We start from the raw sequence: 22724 nt of genomic DNA on the forward strand, positions 1-22724 counted from the left end.
TGTCATAAAGTGTTCTGCCTATGTTTTCTTCTAACAGTTTTATAGTGTCTGTCCTTACATTTAGGTCTTTAATCCATTTTGAGTTTATTTTTGTGTGTGGTATTAGGGAGTGTTCTAATTTCATTCTTTTACATGTAGCTGTCCAGTTTTCCCAGCACCACTTATTGAAGAGGCTGTCTTTTCTCCATTGTATAGTCTTGCCTCCTTTATCAAAGATAAGTTGATCATATGTGCGTGGGTTTAATCTCTGGGCTTTCTATCCTGTTCCATTGATCTGTATTTCTGTTTTTGTGCCAGTACCATACTGTCTTGATTACTGCAACTTTGTAATATAGTATGAAGTCAGGGAGCCTGATTCCTCCAGCTCCGTTTTTCTTTCTCAAGATTGTTTTGGCTATTTGGGGTCTTTTGTGTTTCCATACAAATTGTGAAATTTTTTGTTCTAGTTTTGTGAAAAATGCCACTGGTAGTTTGATAGGGATTGCATTGAATCTGTAGATTGCTTTGAGTAGTATAGTCATTTTCACAATGCTGATTCTTCCAATTCAGGAACATAGTATATCTCTCCATCTCTTTGTATCATCTTTAATTTCTTTCATCAGTGTCATAGTTTTATACATAAAGGTCTTTTATCTCCTTAGTTAGGTTTATTCCTAGGTATTTTATTCTTTTTGTTGCAATGGTAAATGTGAGTGTTTCCTTAAAGTCTCTTTCAGGTTTTTCATAATTAGTGTATAGGAATGCAAGAGATTTCTGTGCATTAATTTTGTATCCTACTACTTTACCAAATTAATTGATTAGCTCTAGTAGTTTTCTGGTAGCATCTTTAGGATTCTCTGTGTATAGTGTCATGTCATCTGCAAACAGTGACAACTTTATTTCTTCTTTTCCGATTTGGAATATTTTTGTTTATTTTTCTTCTCTGATTGCTGTGGCTAAAACTTCCAAGACTATGTTGAATAATAGTGGTGAGAGTGGACAACTTTGTCTTGTTACTGATCTTAGAGGAAATGGTTTCAGTTTTTCACCACTGAGAACGATGTTGGTTATGGGTTGGCATATATGACCTTTATTATGTTGAGGTAAATTTCCTCTCTGTCAACTTTCTAGAAGGTTTTTAGCATAACTGGGTGTTGAATTTTGTCAAAAACACTTTCTCCATTTATTGAGATGATCAAATGGTTTTTCTCCTTCAATTTGTTAATATGGTTTATCACATTGATTGCTTTGCATATACTGAAGAATCCTTGCATTCCTGGGATAAACCCCACTTGATCATGGTGCATGATCCTTTTAATGTGATGTTGGATTCTGTTTGCTAGTATTTTGTTGAGGATATTTGCATCTATGGTCATCAGTGATATTTGCCTGTAGTTTTCTTTCTTTCTGACATCTTTGTCTGGTCTTGCTATCAGGGTGATGGTGGTCTCATAGAACGAGTTTGGGAGTGTTCTTCCCACTGCTATATTTTGGAAGAGTTTGAGGAGGATAGGTGTTAGCTCTTCTCTAAATGTTTGATAGAATTTGGCTGTGAAGCCAGCTAGTCCTGGGCTTTTGTTTGTTGGAAGATTTTTAATGACAGTCTCAAATTTAGTGCTATGATTAGACTGTTTATATTTTCTCTTTCTTCCTGGTTCAGTGTCTGAAGGTTGTGTTTTCTCAGAATTTGTCCATTTATTCCAGGTTGTCCATTTTATTCGCATATAATTGCTTGTAGTAATCTCTCATTATCCTTTGTATTTCTGAAGTGCTAATTGTTACTTCTCCTTTTTCATTTCTAATTCTGTTTATTTGAGTCTTCTCCCTTTTTTTCTTGATTAGTCTGGCTAATGGTTTATCAATATTTTTTATCTTATCAGAGAACCAGCCTTTAATTTTATTCATCTTTGCTAATGTTTCCTTCATTTCTTTTTCGTTTATTTCTGATCTGATCTTTATGATTTCTTTCCCTGTGCTAACTTTGGGGGTGTTTTGTTCTTCTTCCTCTAATTGCTTTAGGTGTATGGTGAGGTGGTTTATTTAAGATTTTTCTTGTTTCTTGAGATAGGTTTGTATTGCTATAAACTTCCCTCTTAGAACTGCTTTGGTGCATCCCATAGGTTTTGGGTTGTTGTGTTTTCATTGTCATTTGTTTTTAGGAATCTTTTGGTTTCCTGTTTGATTTCTTCAGTGATCTCCTGGTTATTTAGTAGTGTATTGTTAAGCCTCCATATGTTTGTATTTTTTACAGATTTTCCCCTATAATTTATAGCTAGTCTCATAGCATTGTTGTCAGAAAAGACACTTCATACGATTTCAATATTCTTAAATTTACCAAGGCTTGATTTGTGACCCAAAATATGATCTATCCTGGAGAATATTCCATGAGCACTTGAGAAAAATATGTATTCTTTTGTTTTTGGATGGAATGTCCTATAAACATCAATTAAGTCCATCTTGTTTAATGTATCATTTAAAGCTTGTGTATCCTTATTTATTTTCATTTTGGATGATCTCTCCATTGGTGAAAGTGGGGTGTTAAAGTCTCCTACTATGGTTGTGTTACTGTTAATTTCCCCTCTATGGCTCTTAGCATTTGCCTTATGTATTGAGGTGCTCCTATGTTGGGTGCCTAAATATTTACAATTGTTATGTCTTCCTCTTGGATTGATTCCTTGATGATTATGTAGTGTCCTTCTTTGTCTCTTGTAATAGTCTTTATTTTTAAAGTTATTTTGTCCTATATGAGAATTGCTATTCCAGCTTTCTTTTGATTTCCATTTGCATGGAATATATTTTTCTATCCCCTCACTTTCAGTCTGTATGCGTCCCTAGGTCTGAAGTGGGTCTCTTGTAGACAGCATATATACAGGTCTTGTTTATGTATCCATTCAGCCAGTCTATGTCTTTTCGTTGGAGCACTTAATCCATTTACATATAAGGCAGTTATAGATATATATGTATATGTATGTTCCTATTACCATTTCTTTTTTGTTTTGGGTTTGTTTTTGTAAGTCTTTTCCTTCTCTTGTGTTTTCTGCCTAGAGAAGTTCCTTTAGCATTTGTTGTAAAGCTGGTTTGGTGGTGCTGAATTCTCTTAGCTTTTGCTTGTCTGTAAAGATTTTAATTTCTCCCTCGAATCTGAATGAGATCCTTGCTGGGTAGAGTAATCTTGGTTGTAGGTTTTTCCCTTTCATCACTTCAAATATGTCCTGCCACTCCCTTCTGGACTGCAGAGTTTCTGCTGAAAGATCAGCTGTTTACCTTATGGGGATTCTCTTGTACGTCATTGGTTGTTATTCCTTTGCTGCTTTTAATATTTTTTCTTTGTATTTAATTTTTGAGAGTTTCATTCATATGTGTCTTGTCATGTTTCTCCTTGGATTTATCATGTATGGGACTCTCTGTTCTTCCTGGAATTGATTGACTATTTCCTTTCCCATATTAGGAAAGTTTTCAACTACAATCTCTTCAAATATTTTCTCAGTCCCTTTCCTTTTCTCTTCTTCTGGGACCCCTATAATTCAAATATTGGTGCATTTAATGTTGTCCCAGAAGTCTCTGAGACTGTCCTCAATTCTTCTCTCTTTTTTTTAAATTTTTTCTGCTCTGTGGTAGTTATTTCCACTGTTATATCTTCCAGGTCACTTATCCGTTCTTCTGTCTCAGTTATTCTGCTATTGATTCCTTCTGGAGAATTTTTAATTTCATTTTTTGTGGTGTTCATCATTGTTTGTTTGCACTTTAGTTCTTTTAGGTCCTCGTTAAACATTTCTTATATTTTCTCCATTCTATTTCCAAGATTTTGGATCATCTTTATTATCATTACTTTGAATATTTTTTCAGGTAGACTGCCTATTTCCTCTTCATTTGTTTTGTCTGGTGGGTTTTTACATTGCTCCTTCATCTGCTGTGTGTTTCTCTGTCTTCTCATTTTTCTTAACTTACTGTGTTTGGGGTCTCCTTTTCAGAGGCTGCAGGTTCGTATTTCCTGTTGTTGTTGGTGTCTGCTCCCTGTGGGTAATGTTGGTTCAGTGGGCTCTGTAGGCTTCTTGGTGGAGGGGACTGGTGCCTGTGTTCTGGTGGATGAGACTGGATCTTGTCTTTATGGTGAGCAGAACGGAATACAGTGGTGTGTTTTGGGGTGTCTGTGAACTTATTTTGCTTTTAGGCAGCCTCTCTGTTAATGGGTGGTGTTGTGTTCCTGTCTTGCTAGTTGTTTGGCATAGGGTGTCCAGCATTGTAGCTTGTTGGTCATTGAGTGGAACTGAGTCTTAGCGTTGAGATGGAGATCGCTGGGAGAACTCTCACCAATTGATATATGTGGGGCTGGGAGGTCTCTGGTGGACCAGTGTCCTGAACTTTGCTCTCCCACCTCAGAGGCTCAGGGCTGACACCCGACCAGGGCACTAAGGCCCTGTCAGACATGGAGCTCAGAAGAAAAGGGAGAAAAGAAAAGAAAGAAAGAAAAAATGAAATTATTATAATAAAAAAATTATTAAAGATAAAAAATAAAAATGTAATAAGAAAGAAAGAAAGAAAGAAAGGGAGCAAGCAAACTAAAAAGAAATCCACCAGTGATAACAAGTGATAAAACTACACTACAAAAAAAAAAAAAAAAAAAAAAAAAAACAGGCAGACAGAACCCTGGGACAAATGGGAAAAACAAAGCTGTACAGACAAAGTCACACAAAGAAGCATACACATACACACTCACAAAAAGAAAAAAAGGAATATATATATATATATATTAAAAAGAAAGGAAGAGAACAACCAAATCAGTAAACAAATCTACCAACGATAATAAGCTCTAAATACTAAACTAAGATAAACATAAAACCAGAAACAAATTACATGCATAAAGCAAACCCCAAATCTACAGTTACTCCCAAAGTCCACCGCCTCAGTTTTGGGATGATTCATTGTCTATTCAGGTATTCCAGAGATGCAGGTTACATCAAGTTGATTGTGGAGATTTAATCCACTGCTCCTGAGGCTGCTGGGAGAAATTTCCCTTTCTTTTCTTTGTTTGCACACCTCCTGGCATTCAGCTTTGGATTTGGCCCTGCCTCTGCTTGTAGGTCACCTGAGGGTGTCCTTGTACACAGGGAATTTCTTGCCTTTTGGGAAGTCTGTGGTCTTCTGCCAGCATTCAGTAGGTGTTCTGTAGGAGTTGTTCCACATGTAGATGTAGTTTTCATGTATTTGTGGGTAGGAAGGTAATCTCCACCTCTTACTCCTCTGCCTTCTTGTAGGCACCTCCTCTGACCAAGTATTTTAAAGTCTTTTGATATCTTTGACAAACTTTCCCAAATCCAATGCTAAATAAATTATTTTGGTATCTAGCTCACTTTGGGACTTTTCAGAAGGCCACTGAAAAATCTCAAAGAGAGATATTAAACTAATTAGTCTTATTTGGCATGTTAAATTTCATGGGAGCCTTGTCAAATAGTTGATAATAAAACTTCTTAGGTTATATTATGTGGATGAATGTTATTAATATGTGTTCTAAAATTATATGAAATTCCTAAAAATTTGATATGTCCTGATAAAATGTTATGTCATAATTCTAGTTATCCTCAAATGCTGTATTACAGAAATAACCAAATATCTTTGTCAATTGCATTGTAATCAAATCTTTAAACATGCATTTTCAGTCTTTTGTCATTTATAGACAGTTTTTGTTTTACTCTGATGCTTTTACAGAAATGCTTTATCTTCAAGAAGATTCAGAGAAGGACTTTTTGCCAAATACAGGTTTCTGATAACTTTCAGACCAGACTACTGAACTGGATAAGAAATTATAGAACACTAATGGAAAAACTGATGACTTTGTAAAATTACTTACAAAAGATCAACAATAATTAATTACATAGGACTGAATGAACTGATGAATATGATTATAATTTTTATGACTTCTTGTCTGAAATATTACTGGCTTTTTAATCTTTCTTTTCCCAAGTCTTAGGGGAATTTTTTCTCTTTTCTCTTAAGCCAATTATGACTTATAGCAATTTGGTAAATTATACCTTTGAAAGCAAAATTAAAACATTTATCTTTTTCTCCCTACCTGATCCCTCCAGAATTTAGAAACTCTTAGTGCCTATTATTATTTTTATGGCAATATATTCAATAATTATTTACAGAAGTTAACTAAGAATCTGTTCTCCTTGTAACAGAGCACAGTTGAAAATATTGGTTACATAGACTCAGACAGGAACTAAGATTGACTTTATGGAGCCATAAAGCCCCTGGGAGGTGGGGGGAAGCAGCCTGGTAACTTAAGTACTTAAGTTCTTAAGTTAAGTACTTAAGTACTAACTAACTTATAAGTATGTAAGTTAGTAGATGGCCATCTTCTTCCTGTGTCTTCATATGGCCTTCCTTCTGTGTGCCTCTGTGTCCTAATCTCTTTTAAGGATGCCAGTCATATTGCACTAAGTCCTACCCTAATGACCTGATCACCCTAATGATCTTTAAAAAGGTAATTATAACTTAATTATCTCTTTAATGATCCTATCTCCAAATATAGTCATATTCTGAGATATTGGTTAGAACTTCAACATATGAATTTAGAGGGGAAACAATTCAATCCATAACAGTCACATAATAGAAAAGGCATTAAAATCATTATGGTACATGTACCTTATATTCTGCAGTCACTAAGAGTTACAATGTTTTGTGAATATTTATGGGTGTAAGAAAATGTTCATGGTAAAGAGTTAATTTTAAAAATGGATAATAAAATTATTTAGAATATAATCTTAAATTTATAAATTACACATATTTCAAAATATATATTAAAATATTATATATTTTAAATTAACCTAATTCTTGCTTCATCTGCTCACATAAACCTAACAACTCTTTTCTGTATATATAGAACAGGTGAGGTGGAGAGAGGGAAATACTAGCTGCTATTTCTTCTGGGTTGTGTAATCACTGGTATTTAGAACTCTCTTATGCATTCTTAAAGTTTTTCTTTAAGAAGCATTTATTAGGGGGTCTGGGCAAGATGGAGGAAGAGTAAGACGTGGAGATCACCTTCCTTCCCACAGATACATCAGAAATACATCTACACGTGGAACTGCTCCTACAGAACACCCACTGAACGCTGGCAGAAGATGTCAGACCTCCCAAAAGGCAAGAAACTCCCCACACACTTGGGTAGGGCAAAAGAAAAAAGAAATAACAGAGACACAAGAATAGGGATGGGACCTGCACCAGTGGGAGGGAGCTGTGAAGGAGGAAAGGTTTCCACACACTAGGAAGCCTCTTTGCAGACGGAGACTGCGGGTGGCAGAGGGGGGAAGCTTCGGAGCCACGGAGGAGAGCACAGCCACAGGGGTGCGGAGGGCAAAGCAGTGAGATTCCCACACGGAGGATCGGTGCTGAGCAGCACTCACCAGCCCGAGAGGCTTCTCTGCTCACCTGCCGGGGCGGACAGAGGGCTGGGAGCTGAGGGTCGGGCTTCAGTTGCATCGCAGGGAGAGGACTGGGGTTGGCTGCGTGAACACAGCCTGAAGGGGTTAGCGCACCACAGCTAGCCGGGAGGGAGTCCGGGAAAAAGTCTGCAGCTGCTGAAGAGGCAAGAGACTTTCTTGCCTCTTTGTTTCATGGTGCACAAGGAGAGGGGAGTCAGAGCGCCGCCTAAATGAGCTCCAGAGACGGGCGCAAGCCGCGGCTATCAGCACGGACCCCAGAGACGGGCATGAGATGCTAAGGCTGCTGCTGCCACCACCAAGAAGCCTGTGTGCGAGCACAGGTCACTATCCACACCGCCCCTCCTGGGAGCCGGTGCAGCCCGCCACTGACAGGCTCCCGTGATCTGGGGACAACTTCCCCGAAAGAACGCACAGCGTGCCTCAGGCAGGTGCAACGTCACACCAGGCTCTGCCGCCGCAGGCTCGCCCCGCATCCGTACCCTTCCCTCCCCCCAGCCTGAGTGAGCCAGAGCCCCCGAATCAGTTGCTGCTTTAACCCTGTCTTCTCTGAGCGAAGAACAGACGTCCTCAGGCGACCTACATGCAGAGGCGGCGCCAGATCCAAAGCTGAACCCCAGGAGCTGTACGAACAAAGAAGAGAAAGGGAAATTTCTCACAGCAGCCTCAGAAGCAGTGGATTAAAGCTCCACAAACAACTTGATGTACCTGCATCTGTTGAATACCTGAATAGACAACGAATCATCCCAAATTCAGGAGGTGGACTTTGGGAGCAGGATATATTAATTTTTCCCCTTTTCCTTTTTTTGTGAGTGTATATGTGTATGCTTCTGGGTGAGATTTTGTCTGTATAGCTTTGCTTTCACCATTTGTCCTAGGATTCGGTCTGTCTGTTTTTTGTTTTCTTTTCTCCTTAAAAAATTGTTTTTCTTAATAAATGTTTTCTTAAAATTTTTTTACTTATTCTCTATTTTTAAAAGTTAAAAAAACATTTTTCTTAATAAGTTTTTTCATATTTTTTATTTTAAAAAATTAAAAATATTTTTTCTTAATAAATTTTTTTCTTAATAATTTTTTTATTATTTTTTTATTATAAAAAATAAATTTATTTTAAACAATTAAAAAATTTTTTCTTAATAATTATTTTTCTTATTTTTTATTGTAATAGCTTTATTTTATTTTATTTTATCCTCGTTCTCTCTTTCTTTCTTTTTTTTCTCCCTTTTATTCTGAGCCGTATGGAAGAAAGGCTCTTGGTGCTCCAGCCAGGCATCAGGGCTGTGCCTCTGAGGTGGGAAAGCCAACTTCAGGACACTGGTCTGCAAGAGACTTCCCAGCTCCACGTAATACCAAACAGCGAAAATCCCTCACAGATCTCCATCTCAACAGCAAGACCCAGCTTCACTCAATGACCAGCAAGCTACAGTGCTGGACACGCTATGCCAAACAACTAGCAAGACAGGAACACAGCCCCATCCATTAGCAGAGAGGCTGCCTAAAATCATAATAAGGCCACAGACACTGCAAAACACACCACCAGATGTGGACGTGCCCACCAGAAAGACAAGATCCAGCCTCATCCACCAGAACACAGGCACTAGTCCCCTCCAACAGGAAGCCTACACAACCCACTGAACCAACCTTAGCCACTGGGAACAGATACCAAAAACAACGGGAACTACGAACCTGCAGCCTGTGAAAAGGAGAGCCCAAACACAGTAAGATAAGCAAAATGAGAAGACAGAAAAACACACAGCAGATGAAGGAGCAGGGTCAAAACACACCAGACCTAACAAATGAAGAGGAAATAGGCAGTCTACTTGAAAAATAATTCAGAATAATGATAGTAAAGATGATCCAAAATCTTGGAAATAGAATAGACAAAATGCAAGAAACATTTAACAAGGACGTAGAAGAACTAAAGAGGAACCAAGCAACGATGAAAAACACAATAAATGAAATTAAAAATACTCTAGACGGGATCAATAGCAGAATACCTGAGGAAGAAGAACGGATAAGTGACCTGGAAGATAAAATAGTGGAAATAACTACTGCAGAGCAGAATAAAGAAAAAAGAATGAAAAGAACTGAGGACAGTCTCAGAGACCTCTGGGACAACATTAAATGCAACAACATTCGAATTGTAGGGGTCCCAGAAGAAGAAGAGAAAAAGAAAGGGACTGAGAAAATATTTGAAGAGATTATAGTAGAAAACTTCCCTAATATGGGAAAGGAAATAGTTAATCAAGTCCTGGAAGCACAGAGAGTCCCATACAGGATAAATCCAAGGAGAAACAGGCCAAGACACATATTAATCAAACTATCAAAAATTAAATATCAAGAAAACATATTAAAAGTAGCAAGGGAAAAACAACAAATAAAACACAAGGGAATCCCCATAAGGCTAACAGCTGATCTTTCAGCAGAAACTCTGCAAGCCAGAAGGGAGTGGCAGGATATACTTAAAGTGATGAAGGAGAAAAACCTACAACCAAGGTTACCCTAACCAGCAAGGATCTCATTCAGATTTGATGGACAAATTAAAACCTTTACAGACAAGCAAAAGCTGAGAGAGTTCAGCACCACCAAACCAGCTTTACAACAAATGCCAAAGGAACTTCTCTAGGCAAGAAACACAAGAGAAGGAAAACACCTACAATAACAAACCCAAAACATTTAAGAAAATGGGAAAAGGAACATGCATATCGATAATTACCTTAAATGTAAATGGATTAAATGCTCCCACCTAAAAGACACAGACCGGCTGAATGGATACAAAAACAAGACCCATATATATGCTGTCTACAAGAGACCCACTTCAGACCTAGAGACACATACACACTGAAAGTGAGGGGATGGAAAAAGATATTCCATGAAACTGGGAACCAAAAGAAAGCTGGAGTAGCAATTCTCATATCAGACAAAATAGACTTTAAAATGAAGAGTATTACAAGAGACAAAGAAGGACACTATATAATGATCAAGGGATCGATCCAAGAGGAAGGTATAACAATTGTAAATATTCAGGCACCCAACATAGAAGCAGCTCAATGCATAAGGCAAATACTAACAGCCATAAAAGGGGAAATCGACAGCAACACAATCACAGTAGGGCACTTTAACATCCCACTTTCACCAATGGACACATCATCCAAAATGAAAATAAATAAGGAAACACAAGCTTTAAATGATACATTAAACAAGATGGACTTAATTGATATTTATAGGACATTCCACCCAAAAACAACAGAACACACATTTTTCTCAAGTGCTCATGGAACATTCTCCAGGATAGATCATATCTTGGGTCACAAATCAAGCCTTGGTAAATTTAAGAAAATTGAAATCGTATCAATTATCTTTTCCAACCACAACGCTATGAGACTAGATTTCAATTACAGGAAAAGATCTGTAAAAAATACAAACACAGGGAGGCTACACAATACATTACTTAATAATGAAGTGATCACTGAAGAAATCAAAGGGGAAATCAAAAAATACCTAGAAACAAATGACAATGGAGACACGACGACCCAAAACCTATGGGATGCAGCAAAAGCTGTTCTAAGAGGGAAGTATATAGCAATACAAGCCTACATCAAGAAAAAGGAAACATCTCGAATAAACAACTTAACCTTGCACCTAAAGCAATTAGAGAAAGAAGAACAAAAAAACCCCAAAGCTAGCAGAAGGAAAGAAATCATAAAGATCAGATCAGAAATAAATGAAAAAGAAATGAAGGAGACAATAATGAAGATCAATAAAACTAAAAGCTGGTTCTTTGAGAAGATAAACAAAATTGATAAACCATTAGCTAGACTCATCAAGAAAAAAAGGGAGAAGACTCAAATCAATAGAATTAGAAATGAAAAAGGAGAAGTAACAACTGACACTGCAGAAATACAAAGGATCATGAGAGATTACTACAAGCAACTCTATGCCAATAAAATGGACAACCTGGAAGAAATGGACAAATTCTTAGAAATGCACAACCTGCTGAGACTGAACCAGGAAGAAATAGAAAATATGAACAGACCAATCACAAGCACTGAAATTGAAACTGTGCTTAAAAATCTTCCAACAAAAAAAAGCCCAGGACCTGATGGCTTCACAGGCTAATTCTATCAAACATTTAGAGAAGCGCTAACACCTATCCTTCTCAAATTCTTCCAAAATATTGCAGAGGGAGGAACACTCCTCAACTCATTCTACGAGGCCACGATCACCCTGATACCAAAACCAGACAAAGATGTCACAAAGAAAGAACACTACAGGCCAATATCACTGATGAACATAGATGCAAAAATCCTCAACAAAATACTAGGAAACAGAATCCAACAGCACATTCAAAGGACCATACACCATGATTAAGTGGGGTTTATTCCAGAAATGCAAGGATTCTTCAATATACGCAAATCAATCAATGTGATACATCATATTAACAAATTGTAGGAGAAAACCATATGATCATCTCAATAGATGCAGAGAAAGCTTTCAACAAAATTCAACACCCATTTATGATAAAAGCCCTGCAGAATGTAGGCATAGAGGGAACTTTCCTCAACATAATAAAGGCCATATATGACAAACCCACAGCCAACATTGTCCTCAATGGTGAAAAACTGAAACCATTTCCACTAAGATCAGGAACAAGACAAGATTGCCCACTCTCACCACTATTATTCAACATAGTTTTGGAAGTGTTAGCCACAGCAATCAGAGAAGAAAAAGAAATAAAGGGAATCCAAATCCGAAAAGAAGAAGTAAAGCTGTCACTGTTTGCAGATGACATGATACTATACATAGAGAATCCTAAAGATGCTACAAGAAAACTACTAGAACTAATCAATGAATTTGGTAAAGTAGCAGGATACAAAATTAATGCACAGAAATCTCTTGCATTCCTATACACTAATGATGAAAAATCTGAAAGTGAATTTAAGAAAACACTCCCGTTTACCATTGCAACAAAAAGAATAAAATATCTAGGAATAAACCTACCTAAGGAGACAAAAGACCTGTATGCAGAAAATTATAAGACACTGATGAAAGAAATTAAAGATGATACAAATAGATGGAGAGATATACCATGTTCTTGGATTGGAAGAATCAACATTGTGAAAATGACTCTCCTACCCAAAGCAATCTACAGATTCAATGCAATCCCTATCAAACTACCACTGGCATTTTTCACAGAACTAGAACAAAAAATTTCACAATTTGTATGGAAACACAAGAGACCCCAAATAGCCAAAGCAATCTTGAGAACGAAAAATGGAGCTGGAGGAGTCAGGTTCCCTGACTTCAGACTATAATACAAAGCTACATTAATCAAGACAGTTTAGTACTGGCACAAAAACAGAAACATAGATCAATGGAACAGGATAGAAAGCCCAGAGATAAACCCATGCACATATGGTCACCTTATCTTTTATAAAGGAGGCAAGCATATACAGTGGAGAAAAGACAGCCTCTTCAATAAGTGGTGCTGGGAAAATTGGACAGGTACATGTAAAAGTATGAAATTAGAACAGTCCTTGACACCATACCCACAAATAAACTCAAAATGGATTAAAGACCTAAGTGTAAGGCCAGACACTATCAAACTCTTAGAGGAAAACATAGGCAGAACACTCTATGACATAAATCACAGCAAGATCCTTTTTGACCCAGCTCCTAGAGAAATGGAAATAAGAACACAAATAAACAAATGGGACCTAATGAAACTTAAATGCTTTTGCACAGCAAAAGAAACCATAAACAAGACCAAAAGACAACCCTCAGAATGGGAGAAAATATTTGCAAATGAAGCAACTGACAAAGGATTAATCTCCAAGATTTACAAGCAGCTCATGCAGCTCAATAACAAAAAAAAACAAACATCCCAATCCAAAAACGGGCAGAAGACCTAAATAGACATTTCTCCAAAGAAGATATACAGATTGCCAACAGACACATGAAAGAATGCTCAACATCATTTATCATTAGAGAAATTCAGGTCAAAACTACAATGAGGTATCATCTCACACCGGTCAGAATGGCCATCATCAAAAAATCTAGAAACAATAAATGCTGGAGAGGGTGTGGAGAAAAGGGAACCCTCTTGCACTGTTGGTGGGAATGTAAATTGATACAGCCACTATGGAGAACAGTATGGAGGTTCCTTAAAAAACTAAAAATAGAACTACCATACGACCCAGCAATTCCATTATTGGGCATATACCCTGAGACAACCATAATTCAAAAAGAGTCATGTACCAAAATGTTCATTGCAGCTCTATTCACAATAGCCAGGACATGGAAGCAACCTAAATGTCCATCGACAGATGAATGGATAAAGAAGATGTGGCACATATATACAATGGAATATTACTCAGCCATAAAAAGAAATGAAATGGAGGTATTTGTAATGAGGTGGATGGAGTTAGAGTCTGTCATACAGAGTGAAGTAAGTCAGAAAGAGAAAAACAAATACAGTATGCTAACACATATGTATGGAATCTAAGGAGAAAAAAAAAAAAAGGTCATGAAAAACCTAGTGGCACGACGGGAATAAAGACACAGACCTACTAGAGGATGGACTTGAGGATATGGGGAGGGGGTTGGGTAAGTTGTGACAGGGTGAGAGAGTGTCATGGACATATATACACTACCAAATGTAAAATAGCTAGTGGGAAGCAGCCGCATAGCACAGGGCGATCAGCTTGGTGCTTTGTGACCACCTAGAGGGGTGGGATAGGGAGGGTGGGAGGGAGGGAGATGCAAGAGGGAAGAGATATGGGAACATATGTATATGTATAACTGATTCACTTTGTTATAAAGCAGAAACTAACACACCATTGTAAAGCAATTATACTTCAATGAAGATGTTTAAAAAAAAATTAAAAAAAAAAAAAGAGTCATGTACCAAAATCTTCATTGCAGCTCTATTTGCAATAGCCAGGACATGGAAGCAATCTAAGTGTCCATCATCGGATGAATGGATAAAGAAGATGTGGCACATATATACAATGGAATATTACTCAGGTATAAAAAGAAATGAAATGGAGGTATTTGTAGTGAGGTGGATGGAGTTAGAGTCTGCCATACAGAGTGAAGTAAGTCAGAAAGAGAAAAACAAATACAGTATGCTAACACATATATATGGAATCTAAGGAAAAAAAAAAAAAAAAAAGGTCATGAATAACCTAGTGGCAAGACAGGAATAAAGACACAGACCTACTAGAGAATGGACTTGAGGATATGGGGAGGGGGTTGGGTAAGTTGTGAGAGGGTGAGAGAGTGGCATGGACATATATACACTACCAAATGTAAAATAGATAGCTAGTGGGAAGCAGCCGCATAGCACAGGGAGATCAGCTCGGAGCTTTGTGACCACCTAGAGGGGTGGGATAGGGAGTGTGGGAGGGAGGGAGACGGAAGAGGGAAGATATATGGGAACATATGTATATGTATAACTGATTCACTTTGTTATAAAGCAGAAACTAACACACCATTATAAAGCAATTATACTCCAATAAAGATGTTTAAAAAAAATAAAAGAAGCATTTATTATTTTTCACCGATTATTTTTATATCTCTAAAATACAAGAGGAATACTGTGAACAAAGAAATAATAAAATAGCAAAAGTTCAACATAACAGAATTAATGATATTAATTTTAACAGATTTAAATTAAAAATTTAAGTTTTTTAAAAATTATTTGCACTTGTACGAGACAGGGAAATCTGCTTTATTTTCAGATGATATATAAAGGTCCTGAGATTTTCATTGTTCTGAGCATAGAAAGAGCCCAGATCCAGAGGTGAGTCAGCAGGGAATGCATGAGCCTAGTTCAGTGTCTTCTTAGGAGGAAGTTAGAACTCCAGCCATGGTTAACCTAAAGAAGAGACGACTAGGACATCTTAGCAGTTTTCACATATGTGATGGGCTGCAGAGGATGGGAACAAGGATTATATGGATTAATTGGATTAGATGGGTATATCTAGAAGGCAAAACTAAGATCAATATTTTCTTCCTTTTAATGCAAGTATATTGACTGCCTACAATATGCCAAGCATTGAAGAATAAAACAAATAAATGCTAAAGAAGCAGATATCTGCTTAATACATTTTGAAAAGGACTTTTAACTGTTTTTATTAGCTGAACAGGTTGTTTTAAATGTAGTGAGTATCCCAACCTTAAAATGTTCTGAGTGAGACTGTATGACCATCTCCCAAGGGTACAACATCAGGAATTTTTGAATCCAGGTAGCCTAGAATAATGGTTCTCTAATGTTTGTATTGAGAAAAATTACCCAGAGGCCTAGTTGAAACACAGATTCCTGAGCATATACCCAGAGACTCTGATTAAGCATATAATTTCCATTTCTAATAAGCTTCCAATACATGCAGATGTTATTGGTCCATGGACCATACTTGAAGTAGCAATGGATAACACAGGGTCTTCTTCCTTCTAAGATCAATAATTCTAAGACACAGGCAGAGAAAAATGTCTGCTTCATCAAATTTATTTTCCTCAGCTCACTGAAAAGGGAAAGATGGCTGAGGGAAGGAAAGAAACACAACCCGATCAAAAGCAGAAACTGGCCAAAATGACAGACCTGGTTCTGGGACAGTGAGATGTTTAGAAGACAAAGTTTCAATGAAGTCTCCCAGATAATTCTTGTAAAATGGTTTCAAATATACATTTTTTTCAAAGATCCCCAATTAAACTCCACACAGCTCTTAGATTGCACTGACAAAGCTTTAAAAAATGATGCATTTACTCCATGCAGGCAGCAGTCTCTGGAGTCGAAGCCTCTGCATCAGTGATGTGTCGCAGCTGCTTTTCGAGCTGCGTTGAAAGCTTCAAGCTTTGGCACGACTGAGCATTAACTCAGCATTAAGCAGAAGCTTTGACACTAGAGACTACAAACTTGGATGGATTAAACACACATTTTGAATATCTCACAAAATTCTAGCAGTAAGGAGGACACAGAGATTTTTAAAAAAGAGAGCAAGAGAAGGAAATAAAAAATGTGTAATGCAAATTAACAGAGAGATGGGTCCTGCAAATCCTATCTACGTTGTGGCTCCCTTTCCTTCAGATGCTGCAGCGTTTATATCCATCTTTTCCACAAGAATGGTTCTTTGAGATTTTAGCCTATGGGTACACCACTGGAACACAGTAAAAATTATTTGTAATAATGGCAAACTCTAATCTAGCATTTTTTATTGTTTAAGAGGTTAAAGCCAACTGCAGGTAAGCTCGTGGCCACAGAATACCAAAAAATGTCATCATACAGTAAACATTCAGTATATTCACATAAGTTACTAAAATATAGTATGTATAAATGCTACCCTCTAGTTCTATTGTGCATATAACCTTTTAACAACAATTTCACAGATATCGTCTCATTTGGTTCTCACCATAATCCATATATTAGATCAAGATTATCATGGCATTGTCCAGGGGGGAAAAAGAAAAGAAAAAAGAATATCTGAGGGATTTAGTTCCCTGCCCATGGTTATATAGAAGATAATAGGAAATGTCTGGGCAAGAGTCCAGTTTTACTAAAACCAAGTTCTCATATTTTCCCTCATTATGCATAACTATAGATTCCAATACCACTACTACCACTGTGAATAAATTCTTCCCATAAATTTATTTTCAATTTTCATTCCTAAGACCCTTATAAAGATTCTGGAGAATCTGTTTCTGGAAGTATAACACACTAGCACTAAGAAACAATAATATATTATCCTAAGCGTGACAATGATCTGAAGGTAGGGATTTAAAAGATGCCCTTAAGAGCTGTCCAAATTGTTTGCCAGAATTCCACTCCAACTCAAGAGTAGATTTATCAATTAAATATAGCTGATTTCTTTATTTTCCTTGTTTCCTTCCATCCCCCCTCCCTCTCTCACTCTCACTCTTGCTCTCTCTCTTTTGGGGAGTGGTGTTAGGGGAGGGGAGCTTTGGATAAGATTAAGAAACCCAAGTGGATTAAGAAAACAGTAGGTCATGCCAACACACTTTTAATGTAACCCTGTGCTAAATAAACAGCCTCACCAGATAAAAGAACATTTTGGGATGCACATGCATGTTTTGTCAACTTAGACTCTATCTACAAATTCTCAAAGGTATTAATTCATCCAGTCATCTGACTGCATTTCTGCTGACCCAACACAACCATTAAGTTGGTTTCTATCATAAAATTGCTTTGAAAATTGTCTAGATACAATGCTGATACAGCCCAAGATTCATTTTCTTTTTCATAATTCTTCAAATTCCAACAATTATTTATTATACATCTACTCCTAAGTTCCTGGGTTAGAAAGAGGAGGGATATGATTGTTGTTTCAAGAAGTTTAGAGAGTGGGGAGAGGACATCTATTTTAACAAATATGTGCAAAAAATTGTTACCTACACTCATAAAAGTTTATATGGGAACAAGTGCTGTCCAAAAAAGTGGTTCATTGTATGTGAACAAGCTAAGAAAAGTTACATAGTAGATGGAATATTTTAATTAACACCTTTAATTAAGAAAGGGTCCAACAGGACACAGAGTGCATTTATACAGGTATGAGTTGGTAGAAATCCAAGAGGTAAAAAAGTATTTCTCTATTTAATCTTTCTAATGAAGAAAATACTACTAGAATTTTTTTTTTTTTTAAACTTTGGGTTTATTTATTTATTTATTTATTTATGGCTATGTTGGGTCTTCATTTCTGTGCGAGGGCTTTCTCTAGTTGCGGCAAGTGGGGGCCACTCTTCATCACGGTGCGCAGGCCTCTCATTATCGCGGCCTCTCTTTTTGCGGAGCACAGGCTCCAGACGCGCAGGCTCAGTAGTTGTGGCGCACGGGCCTAGTTGCTCCGCGGCATGTGGGATCTTCCCAGACCAGGGCTCAAACCCGTGTCCCCTGCATTGGCAGGCAGATTCTCAACCACTGCGCCACCAGGGAAGCCCACTACTAGAATTTTGACACAAGCTAGATGGTCAATGTTGTAGAGTGCTTCCCTCTGTACATACATTCTAGTGAGTTTAGACAGTCGCCATCTTCTTCTCACCTTCCCTTCATTTTGGGTTGGTGGACACATCTGATATCACCACAAGAATGGAATATTATTGAAAAGGAAAGAAGGCTTATGGACCTTATACAGTTGCCTTATCTTAGAAGGAATTTAGTCCACAATTCTGACTCTTTACCCTGCCTGTCTAGCTAAAACTTTATTTGTAGGTATATTAGAAAGCTCAGTCTGAGGCAAATCAAATGATTCCCACTAGGCAAGCCTTCTGTGATTAGTATGATCCTTAGGGAGACTATTTGTGCATCACAAGAGGGAAATACTGGGTATTTTCCAGAAACAGTGACAGGAATTATACCTTCAGGGAGGACTGGTAAGTGAATGGAGCAGAGCAGCAGGGCGTGTAGGAGACACACAGACTGGGTATGATGAAGACTGAAATCAGAGGCCATTCTGCAGACCTCGGGAAAAAGTAAGAACAAGATCAGGTCTCGGAAACCTGAGAATTGGTTAAAGAATTCATATGAGCTGGTTCTGTTCATGTGGCACCTCATGTAGTCTGCTCAAGTGATTTTAGGAGGCAGATTTGATGCCCCATTTTATAGAGAGGAAACTGAGTCTCTGGAAAGCTAGAAAGAAGGACAACAGTTACTGGATCAGCAGCAAAGCTAATGATGCTGGGTCACTAAATTCCAGCTCAAAGCCCAAACTTCCAAAATACCCTGTGACACAAAACTGACCGGTCTATGAAGATGTGTTTTTTTGCACAGTGTGTGTGTGTGTGTGTGTGTGTGTGTGTGTGTGTGTGTGTACCTGTCTGAAAGGGGAATAAAAGTGGGAAGGGGGAATGAAGATGGTCAGGTTATTACATTACCCTTTAAGATTTTAAAATGTGGCATTTATGACAATCATATTGTGATCCATCTATTAAAACATAAAAACATGGAGGCCTAATCTCCCCAGGTTTAGGATGCAATTCTGTCTCTAGAATATCAAGTAACACTATCAAATGGGAAGGCTGCCTTTGACTGAGGACACACTGGAAAACAATTTTCCAGTGCACGTTAGCATATCTGCAATCAAAGTCTGTGTGTATCTGTGATTTCTTTTTAATCCTTTCACTTCTTTCTTCCTCTTTTTCTTCACTGTGTCCCTACCTTCCCCGCCTCCCTGCCATCCCCCCAAACACTTTTCTCTTGCCTATGGAGATGGGAACCAAGAGGAAATTGATGCAGTGGCGGGTTTAATATGACATTTGAAAAGTGACTTTTTGATTTTCAATTAACCTTGCACAAAGAGGAAATATTGAAATTCACCCCTTTGTTCTTGGCTGGATCTGCAGACAGGCTGGTTGGCACCAAAAGCTGAACGGGTTTGGGGTGGGGCAGTGGAGAAGGAAGAGGCAGGGGAGTGAAAGAGAACCTGGCACCTGCGAAGCGAAGCACTCCTGTTTGCACAGAATGAAAGAGGACTAGCCTGTAGTAATTACTCTCAGAAGGGGAAACAGGTAGTGGAGAAAATGCTCTCGTTATTTGTTTGACTTAATTGTATGCTTTTATGAACCGTCTGGCTGGAAGGATTAAAGTTACTTTTAATAACATTTCCTTTCAGAAAGAATTTGATTTGAAGTCTCCCAGCAGGGCCTCCCAGTCAACAGCCTCCCTTCCCCGACCCATGCGCCCCTCCTGCTTTCCCCTCTAGTCCCCTTCGCTTCTTTGAAAGACCCATTGTTCTGTTTGTAGAAGAAAGAGGCGCTTACACCATGGTATGATGCATACAGTTAAATCTCCTCTCTCCGGATTTTCTTAAAATCTTCACTGAAGGCCACCCCCCTCCCCTTTGCAAGAGCAAACCTTGACAATTACACATGGGAATAAAGTAGCTGGACGCTGTGGCCTCCTTGGACAGCCGCGTGCGGCAGACAGCGGACAAGCTGCCTAAACACGCGCTCTGATCTTCATTAAGGCGAGTGCTTTCGCTGACGGACCCTTCCATTCTTTTCCTTCCCCACTTGGGTGCTGTCCTTGCAGGTGTCTGCCCCTCGCTCCCAGCTGTTTACTCTCGCTCTCCTTCTTCCCTCTAGCTGCTTTCGTCTGCATTTCCACCTGCCCCCCGGCTTCTGTCCGGCAAACTGGGCGGGTGGCAAAGGGTCCTCGGCGGCGCGGGGTGCACCCCGCCCCAGGCCGCGCGCTCGGTGGGCGCCAGCACGCGCCAAGACTTGCATTTCATCCCTAGATGGCAGCAGGATTCTGAAACTGGCGCAGCCCTCAGCAGCCCTTCTGGTCTGTGTTCCGGAACAGATTGCCAGAGGATAAGGCGTCTAAACAGCCCGGCGCCTCCCCGGGAGTGCAGGTCAAGCAGAAGAGCAAGCCAAACAGACGCATCTGGCAGGGCCTCTGGGGTCGGATGCTGCAGCTCCGGACACCACATCCTCTCGGCACACAGATGTGCTAGTGTGTTAAAAAAAAAAAAAAAAAAAAAAAAAGAAAGAAAGAAAGAAGAGAAGGGGAGTTTAGTCTCTTGGAGACTGTGTCTTGTTAAAGACCGGTGATTCTAGACCATGACAAAAGTCCTCGAGGCCTGAGTACACAGAGGACACACGTGCGTATAAGCTTATTGGAAAACACTTGCCTTCATTCCAGGGACCAAGCTGGCTAGGCAGGAAGGCAGCAGGATATGAAGACAGAGACTTCAGCTCCAGCCTGGCTGGGGTCCTGTACACTTTGGGGGAAGCTCTTTCTGTCCCTGAGCCTGTTACCTAATCTATAAAATTGAGGTTATTAAAGCTTTCAGCTCTGTGTACATACGAAAGATTGTCAGGATTATCAACAGGAACAAAGAAAGGAAAAATTCACTTTGGCAGGAACAGCCTCATTGCTGCAGCATTTGGCGCAGAACAGAAATTTTCCTTCAGAGGATACATCCAAATGGTGCTACAGTATTTATTGTGATTAGCTACAAATTACTTATTTGGAAACAAAGGGCAGAGGTGGTTGTGCAACTTAAAACCCAGGGACCTTTTTCTCTAAACCACTTTGACTATCTATGCCCTGGCCCCATCGTTGACCTTGTCATCACGTGGAAATCCTATACATCAGAAATCTTTATCACCAGAAACTACACGCAGAAGCTCAATAGCTGTGTCCCCGACGGGTCCCAAGATTCAATAGGAAAGACAGAGGCTACCCTGCTGTATGTTATTTTGGAAGATGTTACTGTTAACATGGCATACAACACATTATGTGAGTCAGGAAATTTTCTCACCAAATCTGACTCAGAGAGAAAAAAAAAAAAAACATATGCAAAGATTTTTTTTTTTTAAATCTCTCATAATACAGTACATTCTCCTGTTTGCCACAAGTTCTGTCCTTTTCTAGTACCATGGCAACCTTTGTAACAAAAGTGGCAGTAGGATAGAGGCTTCTGATGCTTAGCTCTTTACCTTGTCTGGGGTCTTGTTTCCTTTACTTCCCCCTAATCCACAATTTCTGCAAATATACCACGGCAAGAAACAGTCTCTCCTGACCTCCCTCCAGGAATTAGGTAATATGTGTAAAATCTTCACTAACCTCGATTATTTATACCAAATAGAGTGTAGCTTCACAGTCTACAATTTTGCTTACTGGGGGCTTTATGAGATGCAAAGCAAAGCTGTTTCAAAGTGATGTTGGAGTGGTAGGAAGGTGGGGGACAACAAAAATATATTAAACAAAAATCTAATAAGATCCTGCCAGATTACAGGAGAGGAGGCAGAATCAAAGGATTTCTGTTGTGTTCCCTCCTGTTCTGTTTGAATATTAGGCCTATTTAGTGTTATTACTAGACTCCTGTCAGATTGTCAGATCAGTAATTCCAGCAACCTCATGTTACAATATGCACTTGTCACATAAGCTCATCCTTATACCTTCCTAAGAGTCACTCTTGTTGGGCCAGTTCTCCAAGTTCATAAAATCCTCCACTTCAAAGATTTCCTAGTCTGTTCTAGAAATCAGCTTCCCATTGTCGTGCCTCCCACCCAGATTTTCCCATAAAAATTGCAAATTTGAAAGACAAGATTGATCCCTGAGTCATTCTTATTAATACCCTCCACCTTCTCTTCTGGAAATAGCCTGACACTAACTGAGGACTTCTCCTGGAGAGATGGGGAAACAGATCAATACTGCAATGGGCATTCTCTCCTCCTAGCCAGAGAATGAGACATTGTTGATGAAAAGGATCCAGCATTTCTTGTTGTTGTCACTAAAGTCATACATAGCATCCAATCTCAGATAAACTCTTTATGTTGCCTGAT

General features: G+C 38.7%; 1 long non-coding RNA gene across 1 annotated transcript in view; it reads left to right on the top strand.

Moving 5' to 3' along the window:
* LOC309610898 overlaps positions 1 to 21037 on the top strand; it is a 71671-nt gene extending 50634 nt beyond the window's left edge. The window contains exon 2 of the long non-coding RNA XR_014234216.1: positions 20920 to 21037. This is a non-coding gene — a long non-coding RNA (uncharacterized lncRNA). The remainder of the gene's footprint in view (positions 1 to 20919) is intronic.
* The last annotated feature ends 1687 nt before the right edge of the window (positions 21038 to 22724 follow it).

The sequence above is a fragment of the Balaenoptera borealis genome, assembly GCF_965194805.1.
Source record: "Balaenoptera borealis genome assembly, chromosome: 14".
In the NCBI taxonomy this organism is placed as follows: domain Eukaryota; kingdom Metazoa; phylum Chordata; class Mammalia; order Artiodactyla; family Balaenopteridae; genus Balaenoptera; species Balaenoptera borealis.